Source organism: Gavialis gangeticus, unplaced genomic scaffold, assembly GCF_001723915.1.
Source record: "Gavialis gangeticus isolate Ggan-Ray unplaced genomic scaffold, GavGan_comp1, whole genome shotgun sequence".
Lineage (NCBI taxonomy): Eukaryota > Metazoa > Chordata > Crocodylia > Gavialidae > Gavialis > Gavialis gangeticus.
Window position 1 is genome coordinate 9,907,493 of NW_017729016.1, and position 18,463 is coordinate 9,925,955.

General features: G+C 44.8%; 1 long non-coding RNA gene across 1 annotated transcript in view; it reads left to right on the top strand.

The window, feature by feature from the left end:
• The window catches only part of LOC109294453, a 14,626-nt gene extending 5,579 nt beyond the window's left edge, over positions 1–9,047 (top strand). Inside the window, exons 2-3 of the long non-coding RNA XR_002096523.1 lie at positions 1,775–2,136; positions 7,767–9,047. This is a non-coding gene — a long non-coding RNA (uncharacterized LOC109294453). The remainder of the gene's footprint in view (positions 1–1,774; positions 2,137–7,766) is intronic.
• Positions 9,048–18,463: the final 9,416 nt, after the last annotated feature.

The window sequence follows — 18,463 nt, forward strand, 5'->3', positions numbered from 1 at the left end:
TGTGTGTGTGTGTGTGTGTGTGTGTGTGTGTGTGTGTGTGTGTGTGTGTGTGTGTGTGTGTGTGTGTGCGCGTGCGTGCATGCTCACACATGTACACTCATACACATATATCCCAGGTTGGAAACTCCTAGTCTGGGGTGATCTATAATGGTCAGTGCCTTTTTCCATGTGACTGAGTCCAAGTTGGATAAAGGAGGAGCCTGTTTCCTAGTATAAGCTAAATGACTACCTCAGAGTGGCAAAAAGCAGCAGTGGGGCACACATTTAGGTCCCATTAAAACTCTCTGCTCTGCCTAATTGCCAGAGCTGGTTACAAGCTGAGTGGATGGGGTTTGAGTCTTGGGGTGTTCTGAGGTTCAACAGGGTCATGGGCTGGCTGCATCCAAGGAGATTGAAAGAAAAGACTTCCCAGCTTAGGCTTTCTGTGCAAACAGAATGCAAGAAAGATGCATTCACCTGGCAGGGCTGTGAGAGTCTTCAAAGGTGGGGAAGGTGGGATGGCTGCTTGTTAGTTGGGAAGCAAAGTGGAGATCAGATCTAAGGTGGGTGCCATGTCAGCGGGTAGAGCCAGAGTTGTTACTAGTGTCATTGAGAAGTTATGTCATAAGCAACAAAAAATAAAATAAAAAAGGGACAGGGAGAATTTAGCAGTGGCTGGTTGCTATGCAGGGGTTAAAAGAAAAGAACTAGTCAAATAATGGCAAACAGAAAAGGCCTAGTATTGCCACCAAAGTCATCAACATCCCATTGAAACCTCCTGTGATACAGACACTTGGCTAGGACACTTGACTAGAATGGTGTAGTTGGGGATGATCCTTCCGTGAGCAGAGGGTTGGACTAGATAACTATTAGGGCCCTTCTAACTCTCCTGTTCTATGATTTGATGAATGCAATGGCTTAGTACTGGGCCCACTGTGCATTCATTCTATCCCTTTATATGATATACTGTCTCAATTTCAACACATCAGGCATGGAGTTATCTACCAACTGCAATCATATGGCTGGGTCACAGTATCCTGGCATGACTTCCTACATTCAGCTAAGCACTCTTCCGTTATGTGCTCAGATGCCATAGTGATGGGTATAATATAGTATAGCTACCCAAACAACTCTTCAGGGGAAGCCCTTCCAGGACTGCTAGATACCCTGATACAGTAAGTACTACCCAAATTTTAAGATCAAAAAAATATTTATGGCGTGTGGGGGGGAGGGGTTGTTGTTTGTTTGGTTTTTCATTTTGTTTTTTACTAAAGTGCAGCATTGAAATCGCTTTATGGGTTTTTTAGACACTTGACTACTCCCTTGGAGAGTAACCCCCCAGTTGCTGTGACACCTAAAACCAGCATCTGCTCCTGACACTTAAAACCAGTATCCATTCCCCATTTGACTGCTAAAACCAGGATTTCCAAAGGGGATTTAAGAGTTAGCTGTCCAAATCCCTTTGACTTTAAAAAGCATATGGGTGCCCAACTCCCTTACACTCCTTTGAAAAATCCCAGGCCTGGGTCACATCATTTCCTGTGCATGCTTTACCAGATTCAGTCATGAAATTGCTCAAGTGAGCAACTTGGAAATCCTGCTGCTCAGTGAACAGGAATCAGCTTGACTGCTCTTTTCATTCTTCTTAGTGCTAAAAATGTGTTGTTAATTGCAAAAGCGATACAACTAAAAGTGCTAATGGGAGATTATTCTAGCTTTAAAATGTCAATGTGCTTGATGGAGTTTTATTCAGGAGCAAATGCCTCAATTAATTTTTTCTAACATCTGTTTACAGTAAAGTACAAGAAGAATTGAACCTTGTATCAGCAGTCTAGAATGACTGGAAAACTTGGAGCTTTTTTCTCCCAAAGGCAGCTCTTTTACGGCTGCCTGTAACCTATTAACCACATCAGTGGGCTCACAGAAGGCTTATAGAAGAGCAGGAGCCAGAGGACAACACTGACTGGCTCTAGTCATAAAGAAAGTCAGCTTCCTATCTTAGGCTCAGCTGTCACTTCTGAAGGCGCAACATATGGGAAGCTAAAGCTCATGCTGAACAACTAGGAAGGTGGAAGACTGAGCAACTAAAGAGCTTAACAAGACCATCTCCCCCCACAATGGAAACAAGATTGTTCAGGCATTTATTATACTGTTAAGGTGGGTAATGTAGCTTCTTAAGTAAATCCATCTATTTTGTGGATCAAGTCATGTTACATGAACCAGAAACCAGAGCGCAGTGACACTATTCTGCTGGAGTTGCTGAGGATTTGTTTAATTTGCAGTGGAGAATGTAAGCTGCCACTACCGTGCTTGGGATATAGATACAGCAAGCTGTGCAATGCAAGGGTCATATTCTGCCACCCATCCTTACACTGAGTGATGTGTTATTCTGCATACAATCACACTGATATCAGATGGTCATTCTGGGACTTCTTGCAAAGCTAGCAGTCTTCCACAACCCAAGGAGCAACACTGTAGTCTAACAGTGTTCAGCATCAGATTTCCTCTCATCTGTTCACTCCTTAACACAAGAGAGGCTAAACCGTGCAGGTAGTAAGTATAAGGGCTAAAAGAGGCAATGAATGCTATGAAAGTGCATATGCTATGAAGCAACCTTGGTTTCCGTTCTCAGGGTCAGATGGCTAAAGCACCAAAGAGTTGTACAAAAGGGGCAGGCAAGTATCCTCCCTGACACACAAGCACCCTCAGGTGGTGAAGACAGTTGTTCACCATCTGCTGTTCCTGCCACCACCTCCCCCCACACTGGAGTTAGGAGAACTAAGGAAAGAGGGCTGAACAGTGCACAGTTCCCATCACTGAAACTCCTGTTGCTGGCATAACTTAGAGCAGCTGATAACAGTTTTCTGGCCAATCCAGGATCAAGGGGGACAAAGTTGGCTTAAAGAGAAGTTTCTTCCCAGCCCTATTGTTTTCAGTTCTTCTAGGTGCACTGGAGAATGTAATCATCGTTGGAGGGGGTGATTCGGAGATGAGGAGCACTGACTTGATAGGCTAGAACAGGTCAGCAACCCCTGGCACGCAAGGCCATTTTGCTCAGCACACCACCACCAGCCTGGGCTCTAGTCAGCTGCTGCCAGCCACAGAGCCCAGGCTGCTCCCAGCAGGCGGCTGGGAGGCTGCAAGCCCTGGGGCATGCAGACCAGGCTCTGTGGGCTGGCTGCAGCTGGGAGACTGCAAACAGCTGCTCAGAGCTCTGACATGTCGGCACTCCGGCACTTTCCAAGGTAGACGCTGTGGGGGTTTTTCAGCACTCCAACCAAAAAACATTGCCTACCCCTGGGCTAGAACCACCCGCTATGCTGAGTGTTGACACTGCAGTCCAAGGCTGTGTCTGCAGTTTATGCAGACACACCTGAGCTAGCTTTAAACTAGCTAGTGCAGGTACTGATGACCATGTTCAGCACAGCATTTGGATGCAAAACAAGCCCATGACCCTGAGTGAATTGCTAGGCTGGAAACAGTGCTGCCACAGTCACATGCTTTTCAGTCCGTGAGTTTAAAGCTAACTTGGCCTTGCCTGTGTGAGCTGCAGTAATGGCTCTGGGCTACATGAAGACAGGCCCTTTGTCAAGCAAGCCTGGAGAAGTCACAACCTCTATGTTCCTCTCTCTAACCCTCTCCTTTAGTCCTCATCCTTAAATGAGGAGAATTGTACTTAAGGCATGGACAGCTTTGGATTGATTGATGCCAGAAGTGCAAAGTATTACTGTTATTATATCAATGTGGTCAAATCAATGCTGTGCTTGGGCCTCAAAGCTCATGAGCCTGGAGCCAGCATATTGCATCAATCAGAGAGATAGATGTGGGGCAGCCAGAAAGTTGAGAACCAGATAGAACAAGTCCAGGTATATTTGCATCTTGGGATTTGTATCCATCTGTCTCCAGTCTGGATGTGGACAGAGAACTACTGATTTTTTTTTTCCATATCCCCTCAGCACTTACAAGGCTTATGGGGCCTAGTTTTGACATGTGTAGGTACATTCAGTAGCACCTCGTTGAATGCCTAGGTACGAGTAGGGTGTTACTTGGTGGGATGCTAGAATCTGCCTCTACAATAAGCTAGTGGCAAGACCAATGGGGATATTTATTGGGAAGTTTAGGATGGTCATTGGCAGCCACACAATTCATCAGAGGAGAGCGCTGATCTTATGACAAAAAGAAATACTTTCCTATTTTGCCCTTGAGACACTATGGAGCTCTAATGAACCGCGTGCTGTAGAACATGGCATTATCTTTGATAGCGCTCAGTCAGGGTTATAATACTACGTAATATAGGAACCTGGAATGGAAATGATGTTCCTATAATGGAGAAAAGGGCCATTATAGCAAATTTTTTTTAATCTTCACTTTCTGCTGGGAAAATAATTTACAAACCTTGATCTTTTCCCTTTGCCAAGTGTTTTTGCTTGTAACAACGTTCACAAAATAAAAAAACCCCACAGGGATGTGGCTTGCATATTACATGTTTTGGGCATACGTTTCACTTGAGAACTCCAGGATGTTACACTACAATTGCCTCGTGAATGCTTTGTATTTGCCTGTTTTGTATTTGTGTTGGGGCTACATTTTTAAAGAAGGCTTTTAGTTGTAGCATAATAGGAATAAATATTAAGCTCATAGTTACTACCTTCTGTGACTGAAGAATGTACACCGGTTGTTGTTACCACATGCTCTAAAATAGGTGTTGATGTTTAAAATTCACTTAAAAGCCAACTGTTACAGAGACAGCCAGACTCAAGGAAGCATTCAAGTGTAGAGCTGCCTAAAAATACGGGAATCTGGACTGAAGCTGGTGACGTTAGCACAGATGTCTATATGTTTGCAGCAATGATAATTAGACAGCAGTAGTATATTTTCAAAGTAATGCTCTTTCTTGCTGCTCCAGTCCTCTGGAGGTGAATGTATAATATATAATAGCATTGGTCTAACTTATTGCAAGCAACATAGTCAAGCAATTTGCCCTGATGCATCGTCTTTATGCCCTGTTCAGGTGAAATGCTTAAATGCCTGTCCTTAAGCACTGGAGTCTTTCCCCTGAAGTCAGGAAAGGGGTGGGGGCACAGTCTGGGGATTAAAGCACTGATTTGAGGCTTAGAAGGTCTTGGTTTGGTGTGTGGCCCTGCCACAGATTTCCTTTGTGACTGTGAACAAGTCATTAAACTTCTTCAGTTTGATAGAGGTGTCAAATAGGGATGTGCAAAGTGGTCCCTATTCAATTCAGATTTGGTTTTGGCCCAAATCAGGGACAGTGATTTGATCTGTTGATTCGGATCGCTGTCCCCAATTCAATTCAGCGAATCCAAATCTGACGATTCGATGTTATTTCGGTGAATCAGCGATTCGGGCATAGACACAGCTTTAAAAGTTTTTTTTCTACATACCTCGAGGTACCAGCTGTGACTCGTGATCGCTGTGATGTTGGGGCAGATGGAGCGTCCCACAGCAGTGCGGGGGACTCTCCAGCGTACTCAGCAGCAGACCCATAAGTGGACCAGAAGTACTTCTGGTCCCCTTCCAGGTCTGCCGCCCCCCCCCCCCAACTGGCCACAGGGGGACCCTGGGTGCCTGCCCCAACCCAGGACCAGGCACTGAGCCAGGGGGCCAGGGGGGCCTCCCAGCATGCTCCCTGGTGGACATGGAAGAGCTTCTTGTCCACTTCCGGGTCTGCTGCCGAATGCACTGGAGACCCCCCCGTGCTTCTCTGGGACACTCCATGCACCTCCGCATCGCAGCATTCACAAGCCCCTGCTACCTAGGGGTACGTAGAAAAAACACTTAAAGCTGTCTCTGTCCGAATCACCGAATCTGTCCAAATCTCACTGAATCGATTCAAAGACATTAAAGGATTCTCTGATTTGATTCAGATTGAGATATTAGGCCACCGAATCGAGCCAAATCTCTGCCAAATCAAATCGGGAACCAAATCTTCACACAGTCCTAGTGTCAAACTACTTTAGATCTAAGGCCAAATCGAGACCAGGAAGACCACTTCCAGCAGCAGGGAGAGAGGCAGCATTAATCACCACAGTTCCCTGAGCTACAGGGATTATATATCCATTTTATATATCCATTCCTTACCTGGCACCTAACATGGGGGCTCCTTGTCTCTCGACTCTTTGTCTTCAAAATGAGTTAAAGATACCAGCTCTTAAAGGAGGGGCTCAGTCGCTGGCAGAAATGAAAGTTCATGATTAAGCTACTCCTGCTACTGCTTCTGTTTAATAAGGGAAAAACTGGCTTGGGCTAGATGCAAAATGGTAAGAAAATATTCCATGTACTCACCAGAACTGTGTATTGAACTACGAAGCTCAATGAGAAATCACAATCCTCTGCTGTTTCTCATCTCATCAGAAGCATTTATGTTTGGTATTGAGTATTATGAGCATGGAGCTGTGTATTGAGAGTCTGTAGACTGCTGTATAAATGCAGAAGTAAGCATACCCTGGGGATGGATTTGACTTGAACTCTCTTTTGAGTACCATCTATAAAGAATTCTATAGTAAGCTACTGGTTTTTCCTAATCCTAAATCATTCCTTCCACTGGGCATTTCAAGAGGCAAAGCTAGTTGTCAGTGATAAAGGGCCCTCGTACCCTTTGAAATGTTTGTAGCATTTCTGCTTCAAATTGGTAGATGAATCAGTTGGGATGAAATAAGAATTGACTCAAACCTTTCTCTGTCCCTAGAACTAAAGTGGATTCCAACCTTTTTCTGATGTTTTTTTAACTTGTTTCGTGTTTCCTCTTTGTTCCCATCAGAAATGGGCCAGCCCTCCCCAAAGCTTGTGAATGTTTTGATGCAGTGTTTTGTTTGGCTTGCATCAAATTGTAGGACTAGAAACAGATGTTGTAAATTCCTAGGGAAGAGACTCTTCTTGTGGGATTTCCAACCTGCCTGGAAGCACAAAGTGTTGGAAAGAGCACAATAAACCCTGTTCCTCATTCAATTTCCAAGTTTGTTTTTGAAAACCAAATGGATTCAAGTAACTTGGATAAAGGTTATAAGTAGCATCCAAATGCAAAGGGAGAGACTTAATCAGTCACACATGAGGAAAAGCATGTGACACAGCTTCACCCACCCTCAGATGAACCTTTGGGTTCCTTAGCTATTTACAAAATCAATTCAAGGTCCTCTTGTCCCAGCCTAGCTTAGAAACATTGTCTCACCTGGCTTCCCTGACTCCTACTCCAAGCTCTCTCAGCCTCTTCGTTCTGAGCAAAGTGAATGCATGTAGTGCCTTCTCCTGTGTCGCATGGTCCATTGCCAACACCCCTTCCTTTATCACTGTCCTCTTATTTTTAGCTGGAAGCATATTTTCCTTCTTTGTCTGGGATTTTTGACTTCTCCCTCTATTTTCTATTTAATTCTGTAAAGTACTTTGTGGTATGGTTTGCATGAACGGCTTCAGAGAAGCTGCTGTGCTGCCTCCTCTAAGCTACAGCCTCCTCCATCTCAGTATGCCGTTCCTCAGCAGACCAGTTTGGAGATGGAGCTCAGCTGGTACAGTTGTTCTATATATGTTTACAACACTGCTAAGGCTGCCTGATGTATTGGCCATTTTTATCCCTCACTTTTCCACAAGTTGGTGCCAACAGTGATTCTAGTGATTGACTGGCTCAGCTTGTTCCATGGTAATTTCAATCCATTTGGAGAGCTGAAAATTGTCAGTTGCTACCATTGTAGCTTTTCTCCGTCTGCAAGTCATTATCAATTTATATTAATTAAGATAATGTATAACAAATTGCTGTGTTTTCTCATATTTTGCAGATCACAAACAGCTTCTCAAAAGCTAATGACAGATACTGCACAGCAATGACTAGGAGGGGAAAACACTTTGCTCATGGAATTAGTGTTAGAGAGTTCACAAGAGGACACATGGAAGAAAGACCACAGGGGAAAGAAAGAAACAAGGAAAAAAGAAAGTGTAAGCCTCATCTAATACTGCTGCTTCAATTTAAAATAGCTAAGTAAGGCTAGGAACAGATGCTGTAATGGTTCCTGTACAAAGTGTGCCTGCATTTGTCCTGAAACAGAAATATCCTGGGATTGGCATGAATTTTACACATCACCCTTCTAATCAGCGTTTACTGATTGGCTGAATGCATCATGGCTTTTCCGCCATTGAGTCAATGATGTAATCCCAAGATAACCATTCAGGCTCACCACTTTACAATGTCCTGGGAAAGTATTAGTACTACTTATCCCATGAACCTTTGTAGGATTTATACTGACACAATGGACACAAACATCTGAATGATCGCACTTTGTCCCAGAATAAAATGGCTTATCCCAGGACAAATGTGACTTCTGTTTGTAGCCTAAAACACTTCAGTGATATCCAAAGGAGCTGTGAAAGGAGGGTTCATTTCTGACTGTATCTTCTGCAAGATATTTTTGCTATCTCCCTTGTTCATTGGGAAGCAATTTCCAAAGCAAGAGAAAAACCACACATGCCAAAATGCTATTCTTCATTAGCTTTCACACAGACAGTTAGTGTGAAGAGGAATGTAACACATGCTCTGGTAATAATTTCATTAGCATTGAGTCCCTGCCTATTAGCAAACAGAATCCACACCGAGTTTACTTACCCTTCTGACAACTGCACATAAAATTAACAGCTCCCATAATAAGACTATCTGAGTTTGAGGGAAGACTTTGCACCACCACAGCACCTTACCACTAGCAAATCACTCTTTCACTCTCTTTCCTGGAAACAAGACTGTGTTCCTTTCCATCAGATGAGACGTTGGTATAGGCAAAGCCCAAAGCTTACTAATGCAGATCATAAGTCAGCCCATGGTTACTGACAAGACCAGAAATAATGCCCCTTTGCATATTAGCTGGTACAACTGACTATTGGTGGACTTAGTACCTTTCCATCAATGGTAGCCACCATTTCACTGTCATGATGAGTTTTCTCATCCTGAGGATCTCCTGAGTCACTAGTATCTCTGTTATGTAACATTTATAGCTGGGAGCATGGTGTAGGCTGAGCTGCATATTTAATCCTCAGTGCAGGGATTACAATGGACAGTTAATGTTTCTGATTAAAAATAAGATTTTAAAATACCCCCCCATGAATCTCTCAAAAAATTATGTAATGATCATACTCATACATCTTTGTGCAAAGCCATAATTCCATTTCTCTGTGGTTTTTTCCTGAACAGGGAAGGGAACACAAACCAGCTGCCAATAAACAAATGAAAATATATTTTTAAAAGATCTGCCTAATAAGATCTGATTGACAGTGTCTGCTTAAGAGAGTAAGCGGGCTGAAACATTAGCACTGAGCTCCACGGGCAGCAAGGCATGGGAGGAATTACGGAAAGCGTAGACTGGCAGCCTGCACTGTGTGCCCCTGGTCTCACAGTCAGAAGCACTGAAACTGGATTAAATCAACAAAAACATGGGAGAGGAGAGACAGAGGAAAGTCTGTCATTGAAAATGAGGGGAAAATGACATTTAAAAAAAATATTAGTCCAACATCCCAATTAGTTCAGCATGTAATTTAGACCAACTGGAACAAATGTACACTGAAATTAGTGACATTACAGCATGTAATTATGAATAGGAACCATCACACCTGAAATCCAACTGTCCCTTCACCAATATTAGAGATGCTGCAAGAGTTATTTATCAGGGTGATGTAATGTCCTGCAAAGATTCCCTCCCCTTTCCTGATTTACAATAGAGGAATATTTGAGAGAGAGAGTTTTGCATAGGGAACTTCTTGGGTTGTGCTTGAAAAGCTGTATGTAAAGCAGGATCTATATTAAGCCTCACTTTGCAGTGGAAAGCACGTGAACAGCCTGATGCCACATTGATTCTGGGACTCTGCATGGACACAGCAGCTGGCATGTGTATAGGAGGTGTAGGATTAATTAGCATTAACCAGTTCTAGGTAGACCTCCAGCAGCACATTGTGTAGGTGATAAAAATATTCTCAAACTCTAGTCTTCAGAGAATTCACTGGCAGTTTCAATAAAGGTGGTTGGGCATGTGGTACTGCCTGGATCCTGTTTTTACGCTTATCTGATAAATAATATTGGCAGAGCAGACATGTCCTCTGAGGGCCACAGGATGGAGTACCTGAGTGAAGCTACATGTGGGCTACACCCCAACATGGATAGAATATAGCTGTGTTGGTGGTACTGGATGCATGCCGATAAACACTCCTAAGAGAGCAAGCTTATTACCATTTCCCTAGTGCTGCCCTCACGCTGTTTAGGGGTATAGCACATGTGGAGTAGGCATGGCTGCTTCACTGTGGTCCTCCCTAGCATGGTTCTTTGACAGGCCCTAATTGCAGTAGCTCTCTAATAGTTGAAAATGTCTGCTCCAGGGAATTCAGAAGCTGAAATAGTGAGCGTGGGAGAGAAACACCTTTCTTAATATTACTTTTCTGTGAAGGTATTTGATGCATTTTCTACAGGGTAGTATGGGTAGGAGAGATGTTGATCTGTCTAATCATGAAAGTGAGGGTTCATCAATAGGATGGCTTATTCATTATTTGCTTTACTGTAGTGCTTAAAAGTCCTGTTCATGGAGCAATCCCCACCCCCCTAAAAAAATGGTCCCGATGTAAGGAACACACACTGTAGGTGTAAGGCAATAAACAACAAGCAAATAAATGGAGTCCAGTGTTAACCCTCTCATGGTCAACATGGCAGCAAGTGGCTGCAGCAGACAAACAGGCTAACTGTTGTAGGGACTGTGAATGCTGCGTGTCCCTGGAGGCTGGGGGCGGTGGAGGCAGCAGTGGGAGCATGGCAGCGGTAAGTGGGGAGCTCCCACAGGCAGCTGCAATGCTGTCAGCATCAGGGCAGAGGGGTGGTGAGTGCCGACAGGCGGTTGGCAACCACCCGCAGATGCTGCTGGCAGTATCAATGGCAGCCAGCGGCAATCACAGATGCCACCAGTGGTGTCAGGGGCAAGGGTGGGGCGGCAATGAGCGGCGACCACCTGCAGGTGCCATCAGCAGTGCCTTTTCACAGGGGGTGCACGGCCATGCTCAGGGGGTACACATGCACCCCGTATGCATCACCAATGGTAGGGAACATAGCAGAGGGAGAATCTGAAGTAACTTGCTATTGCCCACAAATTACTTTTGAGAGGGAGTGTATGTTTCACTGGAGGTGAAGGCACCCAGTCCCTGCTTTGCAACAAAGATATCATTAAATATGAAAGTTCAACATGATGAAAAAGTTTGAGACTAAAAAAAACACAGCATCTCAGTAAGCTAATAGGGATGCAATAGCATGGTAGGGAATGAAAACTAAATGGTGTGTGTGACTGAGTCAGAGTGGGCTGTCCTCCTTCCCCCTAACACACACATACGCCAGTACTTGCTATGCAGGGTGTCCATCGTCTGTGGGATGGGAGTTGTGGCACCAGTCTCCATGGGGTAGAATGGCTCACAGCAGACCTTACAAATTCTGCAAGCCACTGTCACTTGAACGATTTATGTTGCCATGACTACATGGTGAAATGTCAACCTGTTCCTCTGTCAGAGAAGTCAAAAGAGCTATTTTAAAAGAAGGGGGAGGAGGGGAGAGAGAGCCAAAGAGAAATGGAGCCCAGGTCAAAGATAAATCAAAGAATGCAATGGCAAAGGGTCCAGACACTTTGGCAGTACTTGGAAAGCAAAGACAATCGAAATAGGTTGAGGTATGGAAAATAACTCTCAGCTGTGGTGCCCCACCAGAGAAAATAGTTTGGTGCTGACCAGTGAGCACAGCCATTAGTATGGAGATGGTATTGTTTCAGCATGATGCAGGTAAAGTCAGAAGCCAGCTCAGCTACAGTCACATCACCAGGGTCATCGGAGCATTCAAGGCTGCCGTTAGTGTCAGACACTCAAAGCTCCACCCAATTTTTCCAAGCTAAAAACTACAAACTTCATGGCAAAGTCTCTTCCTAGGGTTTCTAGTGAGGGAAGCACAGGATTACCTGATGTGGCAGTTACTAGGGCTGTGCGAAGCAGGCCCTATTCGATTCAGATTCAGCCCAAAACAGGGACAGTGATTCGATTAGTTGATTCAGATCACTGTCCCTGATTCGATTTGGCCTAATCCAAACCTGAAGATTCAATGCTGATTCGGAGAATCAGCGATTTGGACACAGACACAGCTTTAAAAGTTTTTTCTACGTACCTTGAGGTAGCAGGCACGACTCATGATCGCTGCTATGCTGGGGCGCATGGAGTGTCCAACAGGAGTGTGAGGGGCCCTCCACGTGCTCGGTCCACTTCTGGGACTGCTGCTGAGCGTGCTGGGGAGCCCCCCCATGCTTCTGTGGGACACTCCATGCACCCCAGCATCATTGCACTCATGAGCCACCTGGTACCTAGAGGTATGTAAAACAAACATTTAAAGCTGTGTCTATGTCCGAATCTCCAAATCTTTCCAAATCTCTCAGAATCAATTCGGAGGATTCCAGTTCCATTTGGAGAGATTAAAGGGTCCTCTGATTCAATTTGGATTCAGAGATTCAGCCACCGTATCGGGCCAAATCTCCACTGCATCAAATCAGGGACTGAAGCTTCACACAGCCCTAGCAGTTACACCTATCCTGGAAGCAGAATTTGGTGTTGTAGCTGTGGATTACGTCAAAGAAAAAAAAAGATTGGTAATAAGATGATTGCTGCTATTGCATGACACTTAGATTTTTTGCAAAGACTTTAAAATACTGGAATGTAAAAGAAGTTGCAAGTCTAGCAGCATGTTATAAAATAATAAGCTTGCAGTAGGAGTATAGTGAAAGATACAGGAAAAGGCTTAGGCCTGGGAAAGAATATACCACATTTACTTGCATATATACTTTCCCCCCAAAATTAGCCCTTCAAAATTGGGGTGCATATCTTAGGTGGGGAAGCTGATTTTTCTTCACTGGAGTAGAAGCAGGATAGAGTAGAGCATGCAATATGCTTCATGACTGCCAAGGTAACTGCTGTTTCTCTATGGAGCTGCAGAGATCACGGATGGAGTCCAGTATTAACCCTCTCAGTGACTGATGAGGCAGTGGCTTTTGGCTGAATAGCCAGTGAGCCAGCTGAGTGAGCTGCTGCATGCAGTCTGTAGTATGTTGATGACGGTTGTGGTATGTAAACAACACTATTATTTTCAGGAACTTATATAAAGAACTATTTACAGTAAAGAAGTAACAGTCTTGCTACTGCCCTGGCAAGGGTCAGGGCCTTGATTTGCTGTGGTCCTACCACACCTAGAAGTTCCTGCTGCCTCAGCCAGACTGTCTCCTGGGACTCCACACATCCTGGACCTATTTCCAAGTAGACTATGTCCCACATGTAGACTCTGTGTTGCACAGTTGGCTATTACTTTGGACAATTCTTTCTTATATTCTTCCGTCTAAAAACAAGATGCCCAGCTTATTTTGGGGCTTGTGGTATATGAGCAAATGTGATATTTCCTGTGATGAGGGTACAGTGGGAAAGCTGAGGCAAGCCAGGGCCATATCCATGGGGATTAAAGCGTTGTTGGTAAATTCAGGTGTTCGTTTTTAACCTGCACTTTGTTATGGGGAGCAGAGAGCTAATAGGTATGCTTCTGGGAAGCCAACAAAAAGGTGGGCTACAAATAAATGGGCAGATAGTGAGCCAGAAAGATTGCTTATTTTCCCTATTGCTAACAATTTTCCTTTCTGCTCCAGTTAGACCCTTCACGTGGGGACTTTAAGACACAATGCCAAAGAAAAGAAAAAGGTGGCTTAAATATACATTAAATTGAGGTCCTGTACTGAACAAAAGCCTTGCTACTAAACCTGTCTCTATAGGCTAATATTCCCAATGCTTTATTTATCCAGGCTTTCTTCTTCAAGTTGTAATGAGCCACCTGTCTTCTGCTACCAGAACCAACAGCAGGAAGGGAAGAGATGACAGATGCATTGTTTTGATCATTCTTCAACTGGCATTTTTAGGTTGTATGCCATCCACAGTATCCCAGCGCCACTGGCCAAAGCAATGATGGGCAACTAGAGTTAGGGTAAAGTGTCTTTAATATGATTGGGTTTGGTTTGTGAGTCAAAAGTTGTGGAAGACATAACTGTGAAGAAAGAAATTCAGGATAGTAGCTATGGTGTTGACATTTCACTTTTTGGCAGTAGCCTTTCTGTATTTCTTAGGTGCCTGTTTGCATAGATTCTTGGTATCTGCAGATAAATTAAAATAAGAAGGTAATGAAACAACTTATTTTTATTTGTCATCTAGAGTTCTCTTACCTTGACATAGGATTTCAATTAAAGGACTAAATATGCATTTAAGATTTGAACCAGGGCCAGAGGGCTATCAAATCTGGGCTCTAATTATACAGGCAAAAGTCCACAACTAAGAATTCTCCTTTGTCAGTCATCAGAGTTCAAGAACAAAAGCATCCATTAAATCATTTATTCTGACCTTCTTGTATATCATAAGGAGGAGTTTCACACAATTGCTCTTGCTCTTCCCCAAAGACATGAAGAAATAGACACTCCACTACTTCCCTTGAAAACATTCATTGCCTCTGTGATGCTAGAACATGTGTCCGTATGGAAAAGTTGCAAACAACCTGAAAAATGCTACCTCAAGAACTGACCTGAAAACTTGAGGACACAAGATTGCTAAGAGAAGTTCATAGAATCATAGAAAATGAGGGTTGGAAGGGACCTCAGGAGGTCATCTAGTCCAACCCCCTGCTCAAAGCAGGACCAGCCCAAATAGATCATCCCAGCCAGGGATCTGTCAAGCTGGGATTTAAAAACCTCCAAGAACGGAGATTCCACTACCTCTCTAGGTAACTTTCCGCCAGCACTTCACCACCCTCCTAGTGAGAGAGTTTTTTCCTAATATCCAATCTAAACTTCCCTTGCTGCAACTTGAGACCATTGCTCCTTGTTCTGTCACCTATCACAACTGTGAACAGTCCAGCTCCATCCTCTTTGGAACCACCTTTGGTGTAGTTACCCTTCAGGTAGTTTAAGGCAGCTATCAAATCCCCTCTATCTTCTCTTTTCCAAACTAAATAAACCCAGTTCCCCCAGCCTCTCCTTGTAAGTCTTGTGCTGCAGCCCCTGAGCCAGTTTTCGTTGCCCTCCATTGGACTGTCTCCAAGTTGGCCACATCCTTTCTATAGTGGAGGGTCCAAAATTGGGCACAGTACTGCAGATGTGGCCTCACCAGTGCAGAATAGAATAAACTAATTACTTCCCTTGATCTCCTGGAATGCTGTTAGCCTTCTTGGATTGGAAATGGATTGCAAAAGGATTCTTTGAGGACCTGCTCCATGATTTTTGGGGGGACTGAGGTAAGGCTGCCTGGTCTGTAGTCCCCTGGCTCCTCCTTCTTCCTTTTCTTAAAGATGGGCACCATATTTACTGTTTTCCAATCATCCAGGACCTCCCTCGATTGCCATGAGTTTTCAAAGATTATGGCCAGTGGCTCTGCAATCACATCAGCCAACTCCTTCCATACTCTCAAATACACTGCATCTGGCCCCACAGACTTGTACACTTCCAGCTTTTTTAAATAGTCCCTAACCTGTTCTTTCACCACTGAGGGCTGCTCACCTTCTTCCCCAAACTGTACTGCCCAGGGCAGTAGTCTGGGAGCAGACCTTGCCTGTGAAGACCAAGGTGAAAAAGGAATTGAATACTTCAGCCTTTTCCACATAATCTGTCACTAGGTAGCCTCCACCAATCAGTAAGGGACCCAAACTTCCCCTGACCTTCCTGTTGTTGCTAACATACTTGTAGAAGCCCTTCTTCTTACTTTCACGTCTCTCACTAGCTGCAACTCCAATTGCGCTTTGGCCTTTCTGACTTCGTCCCTGCATGCCCAAGCAATACTCTTTACTCCTCCCTTGTCATCTGTCCAAGCTTCCACTTCTTGTAAGCTTCCTTTTCGTGTTTAAGATCACCAAAGAGTTCTCTGCTAAGCCAAGTTGGTTGCTTGCCACATTTGCAATTCTTCCTGTACATCAGGATGGTTTATTCCTGTGCCCTCAGTAAGGTTTCTTTAAAATACAACCAGCTCTCCTGGATTCCTCTCCCTCCCAGACTGGCCTCCCAGGGGATCCTGCTTATCCATTCCCTGCAGGAGTCAAAGTCTGCTTTTCTGAAGTCCAGGGTTCATGCTCTGCTGCTCTCCATCCTTCCTTTTGTCAGGATCCTGAACTCAATCATCTCGTGGTCACTGCTGCCCAGCTTGCCATCCACTTGTACACCCCCCACCAATTCTTCCCTGTTTGGGAGCACCAAGAACAGCACCACCCCTAGTTGGTCTCTCCAGCACTTGCACCAAAAAGTTGTCCCCAACGCTCTGCAAAAACTTAGTGGATTGCCTGCACACTGCTATATTGTCCTCCCAGCAGATGTCAGGGTAATTGAAGTCCCCCAGAAGAACTAGGGCCTGTGATCAGGAAACTTCTGCTTTTTGTCTGAAAAGGCCTCATTTACCTCATCTGCCTGGTCTGGTGGTCCATAACAGACACCCACCACAACATCACCTTTGTTACTCTCTCTTCTAACCTTAACCCGGAGACTTTCAATAGGCCTACCTCCAGTTTCATACTGGAACTGTGAGCAATCATACAGCTCTCTTACGTACAGCACAATTCCTCCTCCTCTTCTCGCCTATCCGTCCTTCCTGAACAGTTTGTACCCATCCATGACAATGTTCCAGTCGTGCGAGCTATCCCACAAGTCTCTGTTATTCCAATCACATCATAGTTTCTTGACTGTGCGAGGACTTCCAATTCTTCCTGCTTGTTTCTCAGGCTCCATGCATTTGTGTACAGACACCTGAGGTTACTAGCTGATTGCTCTACTTTCTCAGGAAGAATAAAGAGGTTTCCCCTGTTGTTCCCTCTTCCTTATGCTTCCTCCAGGTCCCATGCTTCCCCGCTTACCTCAGGGCTTTGTTCTCCAAGACGAGTTTAAAGCTCTCCTAAGTAAGTTAGTGAGCCTGTTTGTGAAAAGGACCTTCCCTCTCTTTGTCAGGTGGATGCTATCTCTTCCTAGAAATCCTTCTTCTTGGAACAACATTCCATAGTGAAGAAGTTGAATCCCTGCTGGTGGCACCACCTGCGCAGCCATGCATTGATCTGTCAGATGCATCCTCTCCTGCCAGGGCCCTTCCCCTGGACCAGAAGGATTTAAGGGAAGAAGACCTGTGCCCCCATCCACTTCACCCTTGCACCCAGAGCCCTGAAGGCACTCTTGATCCGTTTAGGCTCACCCTGGCAGTATCATTGGTGCCCACGTGGATGAGCAGCATGGGGTAGTAGTCAGAGGATCAGATGAGTCTTGGTAATCCTTCCATGACATCTCAGATCCGGGCTCCAAGCAAGCAGCAGACCTCCCCGGACAACAGTTCAGGCAGGTAGATGGATCCCTCTGTCCCCCACAGAAGGGAGTCTCCAACCACCATCATCCATCACTTCCTCTTCATGGCAGTGGTCTCAATCCTCCCCACCTTGGGGATTCCTGGCCTGGCCTCTTCCACCAGCAGAATGCACTCCTCCTTCTCCTCTGTTGCTAGCACCCCATATCTGTTCTCCAGGCAAACCACTGCACATGGGGATGATGATTTCTTGCTACCAGAAGATACAAGCTTCCACTTTCCTGAGAGTCCATGCCCTCTCCTTTTTCTTGAACCACCCCTAGTCCTTCCTTCACAGCTCTAGAAGTTCCCTCCAGCATGGAATTGATAAAGTCCTTATGGTGGAGGATGCTTCAGCATCTTGCTACCTCCTCTTGTAGCTCTCTTGCCTTCTTTCTGAGGGACACCACCACAAGGCACCACTCATATTGCAGGCACTCCCCCATCTGGCTGATACTGGAAGGAATCTGCATGCCGCAGTGTGCACAGTACGAAACTGGGACCTGGTTGCAAGCCTCAGTGGTGTGTGGTCCTGCCTGGGCAGACACCTTACAGATGGAAGCAGTTAGTTACCCAAGTTACCCAAGCTCAAAGTACTACATAAGATCCTGGAGGTAAGCTTTCCTGAAGTATTTACTTTCAGGTTGATAATTAGCCACCCCCTTGTAAATGGCTCCCCAGCCTGGTGATAGTTCAAAGGACAGCATCAGCTTTGTCTGCTGAACAATTCACCTGGCTTGAAAGGCCAAGATAAGAATCCTCCAAGGTTCCTTCTCTGTGCATTTTAATTTACCATATTGCAAAGTAGTTGTGTAGCCTCTTAGATGTTCAGCATATATTCTGTGATGCCAGACTGCTGTCAGAAGAGTTAGACCTTGCATACCAGTATGTTGTAAGTCTTAAAAACAATTAAAAACATACAGAGAATCCAGATGGCAAGGAGTCAAAATCTGCCTTCAGTGATGCATGCACAGCTTCCATTTTCAAGAAAGATCAATGTTGAATGGAAGAGCCTTGACAGAGAGCCTTTAATAAGGACACAAAAGGCAAGCAAAGAAAACCTCTGAAATAGCAAGGCCACATGGTGTAGCTT